The 8,219-nt window shown below is 35.9% G+C and overlaps 1 long non-coding RNA gene across 1 annotated transcript; it reads left to right on the forward strand.

Annotated features, from left to right (window-relative positions):
• The first annotated feature begins 6,788 nt into the window (after positions 1 to 6,788).
• On the forward strand, positions 6,789 to 7,937 carry LOC310632864. The gene is made up of 2 exons (XR_014490924.1): positions 6,789 to 7,249; positions 7,775 to 7,937. It is a non-coding gene; the product is annotated as an uncharacterized lncRNA (long non-coding RNA).
• Positions 7,938 to 8,219: the final 282 nt, after the last annotated feature.

The raw sequence follows: 8,219 nt of genomic DNA on the forward strand, positions 1-8,219 counted from the left end.
GCAAGGATGTCCTCTATCCCCTCTGCTATTCATTTTCACTTTGGAAGTCTTAAATCGAAATATAAGACAAGATATAGAAATTAGAGGTTTGGAGTTAAAATGTGAAATATATAAATCACAAGCATTTGCTAATGATTTGGTATTTATTTTGGAAGATCCCTTGAAGATGATTCCAAAATTGTGGGAAAAATTGGAACAATATGGTGAAGTAGCAGGATTAAAAATTAATAAAGAAAAAACTAAAATAATAGTGAAAAATGTAATGGATAAGCAAAAAAAAATCAAATATCAGAGGTCATAGAAGTACAGATAGTGAAAAAGGTAAAATATTTGGGTATATATTTATCAGCTAAATGCTCAACATTAAAAGAAGACAACTATATAAGACTATTGAAACAAATAAAGTTAGACCTGGAAAAATGGAAGAATATAAAACTGTCTTTACTAGGAAGGATAGCTACAATTAAAATGAATATATTGCCCAAGATTTTATTCTTGTTCCAGACAATCCCGATAAAACTTGGGGGACTTTTTTTTAAAGAGTTGGACTCCTTAGTTCTGAAGTTTATATGACAGGGGAAAAAAGCTAGAATAAAAAAGAAAACTTTGCAAGATACTAAAGAAAATGGGGGTTTTGGTTTACCTGAGTGGACTTTGTATTATCAAGCATCTGTACTGACATGGGTGAAAGAATGGATAATGCTTAGGAATAAAAGGTTGTTATATTTGGAGGGACATGATTTACAGTTGGGATGGCATGCGTTTCTATGGTATGGGAAAAACAAAATTCATAGATATTTTCAAAATCACTGTATTAGGAATGCTTTGATAACTGTATGGGAAAAAATCAAAATGAAAATATATGTAAAAATTCCAGGGTGGTTATCAACAATTGAAGCTTTTTCACACGTAAATTTGTTAGATTTTGAAAAAACGTGGACATACAAAGATATTTTAAATATTGATGGGACATTAAAATTGAAGCAAGATTTGGAACATCAGGGTATCAACATGTCATGGTGGGTACATTTACAAATACAAAACAGATATGAAAAAGACATGAAAATGTTTGAATTTTATAAAGAACAAAATGTGTTTGATAAGATATTAACTTCTGATGAGAAACTAATTAAAAAGCTGTATAATTTTTTGTTAACTTTAGAGATGGAAAGTGAACAAATCAAAGGGTCAATGACAAGATGGGCGGAGAACTTTGGTTATAATATAGAATTAGAAGAGTGGCAAAAATTATGGGAGAGAATTTATAAACTGACAATGTCAACTGCATACAAAGAGAATTTGTATAAAATGTTTTATAGATGGCATTTACCTCCAACTAGATTAACAAAAATGTTTAAAAATGTATCAAGTAAATGTTGGAAATGTAAATGTAGTATAGGTACATATTATCATACTTGGTGGACATGTGATAAAGTAAAAGCTTATTGGAGGAAAATACATACTTGGCTAGAAAATATATTAGGAGAACATGTAACATTTAATCCTGAATTATTTTTATTAGGTATGTTACCAGGAAAGACTAATAAACAAAATACATACCGTACTTGGTTTTACATATTATAACTGCAGCAAGAATAAGTTATGCACAATGCTGGAAAAATGAACGAGTACCATCAGAAGAAGAACTAATAAAGAAGATACTGGAATGTGCAGAAATGGACAGATTAACTATGAGATTAAAGGATAAAGAAGAAACAGAATATTATGAAAGCTGGAACTTATTTTATAAATGGTTGGAAAAGAGAACCAAAAAGTGAAATTTGTATATGTATTAATGGATTATGATCTCAGCTCACACGTTGTTTGGTAAATTAACATATGTATGTAAAGAATAAGAAAATAAAATAAAATATAAACAACAAAAAAAGGAAATAGATTATTTTGTTATCTAATTTTACCTTCCAAAAGACAGAAGCAGATGAAAAATGTGAGGTTCTTTCCTGTTGGCTTTTTTGAATTAGCTGTTTTAGATTCTAAAAGTTTAGTTTCTAAAGAAGTAACCTTGTAAATAATTTTAATGTCCTCCTCTAGTGCAGGGTAGGCAACCTTGTCTCTTTTATGACTCAAGGACTTCAACTCCCAGAATTCCTGAGCCAGTATGGCACAGCATGGAAACCTCTCTCTTTCCCCTCAGCATGGCTGGCTCAGGATTTCTGGGAGTTGAAGTCCACGAGTCATAAAAAAGAGCCAAAATTGCCTACTCCTAAAGCCAATAGAGGGAGCTTTTTTTTTGTTGTTGCAAAAAAAAAGGTGCCGGAACGCCGTTCTGAGCGTTCTATGAGAAAAAAAGCCCTGAGTATTTCATTACTAAAGATTTATTGTTTGAATAATAGTTTGGCATTTCTTTTACTCTTTCTCGTGTTTGACTGTCTATCAGTGAGATATTTAAGTTTAAACCATTGCTACGATTTGTTTGTTTTGCCAAACGTTTCCTCAGTGTATCCACATGGCACCCATTTATCTTTACATCTGTTTAAATGCCAGAAGACATTTGAAACTGTGATAGGAAAGAATATCTTCAGGATTAATGGGCCATACAAACAAACAAAGATTTGCTTAGAAGCACAGTGCCGGTATGGTTAAAATTATTCACAAACACTTCAGTTAATAAAAAACATCATCTGTGACATCTAAGATTTGTTAATAAAAAAAAGCACATCACACACTGAAAGTTCGTTCTTAATGAAGAAAATGCTTAGCCGAACATTCTTTTGTACATGTTATCTGTATGAGTTTCTTTCAGCTGCTGAACTATGGCATAAAATTTTATTAATATTTTTACATAAATCCAATTTGCAATAATGTGCCTAGGATGGATGCATGGGGGTGGGGGTGGGAAGAAATTGGTACAATTGCAAAGCAAAGCAAGTAGTTATTTTCAAAAAGTAGTTTCAGGATATGAAACTAGATACTCTCTCCTTACTTCATTAAATCTCACTTACAATAGTAGAACTACTGCTGAGCAAGTATGCACAATGTCAGACTAGTAAATATTATTGTAATTTTAAAATGCAACAGGCACTCTGATTTCATAGGGTTTATGAAGCAGAGTTCACTTGCATTGGTTGCTACATGAGCATCAAGAACAATCTGGATAAAGAATTTGATCAACCAGAGAAATTTCTTTGATTTGGTCTGAGTCTATGGGGTTTGTCATCATGGCCCATTGTCTGCTTTTCACATATTTTAACTCGAGAAATCTGGTTTGTAAGTCAGGGTGGTATTCATAATTTTATTTGCATCCTGCATTTCAAGGGGCTCAAAGTGGTACACACTGTTGATATTTCACAGACAGTAAGGAAGAGCTGCCATAGGTACTACCCACATTTTATTCAATCCTATAATGGAGTGGAGAAGATGCAATTTTACTAAGGGCATCAACTAGTCTATTATACCATTAGCCTAGTCAAGGTTTGAGTAGTTCCATCTGGATGCCTAAAGGCAGAGTCTTTCCATTTCAAGGCCACTGAGCCAGCTCGGTCTGAAGACATTTCCATGGTCACATGGCCAGCATGATGTCATAGAGTGCTGTTACCTTCCCACCGAAGTAGTACCTATTTATCTACTTGTATTTGTCTGCTTTTGAACTGCTAGGTTGGCAGGAGCTGGGGTGAGAATGGGAGCTCACCCCATCATGTGGTGCTCAGGTCTCAAACCTGGGCTGCCAGCTTTCCAGCCAATAAGCCCAACATCTTAACCACTAAGCCATCACTCTGCCCAAGGGTAGAATATATTGAGATAGTTAAAACCACCTAGCAAGCTTCTTAGGTGAATGGAATTTCAACCTGTCTTAAATTACCATTATTTTTATATTGTTTAATACAGAGTTTTTGTGTTTCTTCAGTGGAAATCTAGCACAATCCCTCCTCCTAAGGTGAGGGGGTAAATTTTGAGCAACAATGGGCATCAACCAGTTTCTCTTGTTGCTTTTTTCTCCTGTGTTAATCCATCCCTGGTCTGGAGCCCTTCCCAGGATGAAATTATTTCACAAAATGAGCCCAAATGAGACCTGCTATTCAAACATAATTTTGATAATGAACATCACCATTGTACATTGAAATGTCTCCCCAAATGGTGGCAATTTGTTAACGTCAGATTAGGGAGCTCAGCTCATTATTCCTTTTCAGTAAAGAGGCAGCTAATGAGTAAAGCAGGCACATGGGCAAACTCCTAATTAAGGTGCCAATGTGAGGTGAAAACATGGTGCTGAGTTATGGAGTAGCTGTGAGTGGATTATTGATATTTTTCCTTCTTTGCCAAGTTCGCTTATTTATTACTAATGTAGTGCTAATTGAGTCTGCCATATCTAACTTTGAAAATACACAGCACAAAGCAGCAGTTTCAAAATATTCTCTCTAGTTTTAATTGCCTCCAGCTTTTGCAATAAGTGCTGATTGAAAAGATTTTGGGAATCTGAAAAAAGGGGAAGGAAGGAACATCTCATTGAAAACAACTGCTTTTAGGATGCATCTGTTACTTCATTGGTATTTGGGATCAAAATGGTAATCTTTGTATAAATTTAATGTAGTTTTCAAACAAGAGAATGGATTGGATTCAGGACACAAGGCAAAAACAAGGGAAATAGAAGGAAGGCTAGCAGGCAGAAAGTAAATAAATCCCTGGGGGGGGAAAGATGGAAGTATATTGGGTGAGCAGAATGAAAAAGTTAGCCACCAGGCAAATTCCTTGCAAGAAAGCTTCTAAAGTCCCATTTTCTATGAAAAAAGAGTCTATGGGAACATGGCATTCCATACTCTATAAAGAGTACATTAAAGACTATCTCAAGTTACTTTATGGCATTTTTTTGGCAGAGAAGCAGAATGTAAATTCCATCAATAATGAAATAGTAAAGAGCAATTTGATACAAAATCCTATTTTTTCAACAAAGCAAATCATTTATGAATCATTGCATAGTTAATCTGTCCTTACCTGTTGGGGAGCTTGGCAAGACTGAATTTTTCATCTTCTATTTATTTCTTAATTGGGAGATGGTTTTACAATATTTGAAAAAATGGAAACTTTAAAGTTTGTTTGGGATCATATCTTGATTTGAAAATGTGACTTACATAAGATTGCATTAAAACGCAAAGGAATCCATTTCTCTTCCACGTATACTACAAATGCTGTTTCCTCTCTTTTAATGTTTGAAATCACTTCTCTCCCACAACACCATGGCTATTTCTCATCCCTGAATGTATGCTAATTTATTTATTTTTTCTCCTATTCCCGGTGTACTCTATGTGCTATTACACAGTGGCATTGAGGATAACTCTGAAGATCATTTCAGCAAGGACTTGCCAGAGCCATACTGTTAATGAACCATTATGTTTAATCTGCCTTAACCAGATTTGCAAAATGTGGTCTTTATTTCTACCTTTTGGTCTTTTCAAGGAATTATAAACAGAAATTATTTTTCCCCTTTTTTGGTATCCAGCTTGCTAATATCTTACTACCTACAGTATATGCTGAGGTATACAATTGCTTTCTTAGATTGTGTAGCTACGTGATCCCGACTGCCTATCTATACGATAAGCTGGTCAGTTAGGGGTCAGAGAGTGCTATTGTACTATATCATTATCAGAAATGAACAGCACGGGACATAAAGCAACTGAGGTAGCAAAAATTACCACCAGGCAAGAGATTTCTGTGAATGTCACACTCAAGGTCAATCACTGTATTGAGGGAAATATGAAGAATAGTAGGGAGCAAGTGAAAGAGCTTCAGAGTACCAACTAAATCATAAAGCATTGCTCGGCTACTCGGAGGAATGCAGAAGTGTCTGCTGCGATTGAAGATCCTGTAAAATACAAAGAAATGGAAAAGTAGCGTCCAGCAGAGAGGACAAGTACATTCTGAAATCTCAACGTTTTCATAATTGTTTCGCCATGCTAAAGCCTGAACAGTTGAAAGAATTTCAAATCACAAGCCTGGAAGATACCTTGACCTAAAATTTTGGGAAGCTGATGTCACTCATAGCAGATATCAGGAAAAAAATGGTCTCATAAGTTCTGAAACGTCTTCTCCTCTGAAGTGCACATTAAAATGCCTTTCCAAAAATATAACTCCTTCCATAAAAAATATTTGTATGTTCTTCCAACATTTCCTTCAGAATGCATCTTCTTTCCTGAACTCACTCCTTTATCCAAGGAACACCACAGTGAGTTTTCTAATTCATAGCTACAGTATTAAGCAACCTACTTTGCTCAAAAGAAACTACATAACGGTTTATTGTATTCATCACTGATGTGATTGGAAAAGATCACTTCTGCCTCCTTAGAAAATCACATTGTACAAAGCACATCATACAAATAAAAGAAGAAAAAGAGTAGGGAGAGTGAAACCGAATTGATTTTACTAAGCTTTCATTTTAGAAATATGCAGGGCATTTAGATAAATAGCTGCATTGTTAAAGATGAAAGGCATATCAGTTTGTTTTTATAAGAGCTGCATATAAAATGAAATTTTACATCCTGCCTTGCTTACAGTAACTTTATGAAGGTAGAGAAAGGAAACGGGTTTGGTTTTTTTTAAGATGAGCTTTTCAGACAATGGTCATCTTGCCTTTTATATTTAAAAAGCTGTTGACAGTATTAATAGCACTCTCAAGGGATGGTGGTAATCATTTTCTTCTCCATACTCATTCAGTACCATCACTGCATTTGAGACTTTATGGAATATAAGAGAAAATGCAACATGCACAATGCTAGCTTAAGGAAATTATACAGAATTGCTTTAGCAGCAGAGGCTTGGTTAAAAATCAAATTTAATTCCAACAAGATTCTTGCAGGGTGGTGCTAAAAGAAAACGTTTGGTTTTCAAGAGAGCTTTGAAGGAAAAAAGAGAGAGACACCTGCTTTCTGCTCTAAGTATAAAGAGAACCAAGGCAGAATAGTTTGAAGGAGCAGAGAATCACAGGATAGTGAAACTAAAAGAAAAATGCTTCCAGGGTTTGGATATATCAAGTTTATAAAGCCAAAAAAGATCGGAGAGTTCTAGAAAGGGTTTGAAGATAAAAGCAAGGGGCTTGGGCTGAATCCAGGAATGAACAAGATGATTTAAGGAAGTCCAACATATGATGACATTCTTCAGACAGGAAGTTGGCTTTGGGTTAACTGGTTTGATTCCTTCTAAGAAGACTGAAATATATATGGAAGACCCTTCCTACTGTGACTATTTCTCAGGTGTTGTCAATGTTCTGAATTACTCTAGTCTACATAATTCTTGAAATGTCTTTACAAAGACAAGAGCGAGACCGTAGGCGAAGGTTCATAAGTTTATTCGGTTGAGCTCCGGGCAGCTGACTGTCAAAACAATCCCGGCTTATATAGTGAACTGTCAAACATTACAGCCAATCAGGTAACAGTAACTTTCCCGCCGCTTGGTCAGCGGCCAATCAGCAAGCGGCATTCTGACAGCCGACGGCTGTCGGGGAATTCCCCTCAGCTGAGCGCTTGGCTCAGTTCGGAGGACCAGATTGTGGACTGCGGATTTGACAGTTCCGGGAACTGTCAAATCCGGCGCGTGCGTGTTTGGTCCCGGCAGCTCGTTTGACAGCTGTCATCGGTAATGGCGGCCGGCGGGGCGGCGCGCATGCGCTGTTGTTTTTGGCAGCCATTTGACAGCTGTCAACTGTCAAAAGTCTGCCGGGCCGGTGCTTTATTCGCTGTTTGGAATCCCCGGGTTTCCTGATATGATTCAATTCTGGAAAGAAAGAAAGAAAGAAAGAAAGAAAGAAAGAAAGAAAGAAAGAAAGAAAGAAAGAAAGAAAGAAAGAAAGAAAGAAAGAAAGAAAGAAAGAAAGAAAGAAAGAAAGAAAGAAAGAAAGAAAGAAAGACTAGAATTGTGAACAACCTGGAAATCATGTCCTATGAAATAACTAGGTATACCTAATCTGGAAAAGTAAAAAAAAAAAATAGAGGCTTGAGAGGGGTGTCCAAAATCTGAAGGGTTATCATGCAAACAGGGCAATATTAGAACCAATAGCTAGTCAGTGCATTAGCAACTTTTAATGTTGGAGAAACATGCTAATAACATAGTCTGTGAAATTATCTTACCCAAAATTGGACAGTTAAGTGCCTAGGATATTATATTTGTAGATGCTGAATTGTGGGGGGGAAGTTTGGTTCAGCTAGGTTTTAAGACCTCTTCGAATTTGCCAGCGAGCCACCCAGCATATATAGTTCCAGAACATCTGAAAT

The sequence above is a fragment of the Vipera ursinii genome (assembly GCF_947247035.1).
Source record: "Vipera ursinii genome assembly, chromosome: 1".
NCBI classification, from domain to species: domain Eukaryota; kingdom Metazoa; phylum Chordata; class Lepidosauria; order Squamata; family Viperidae; genus Vipera; species Vipera ursinii.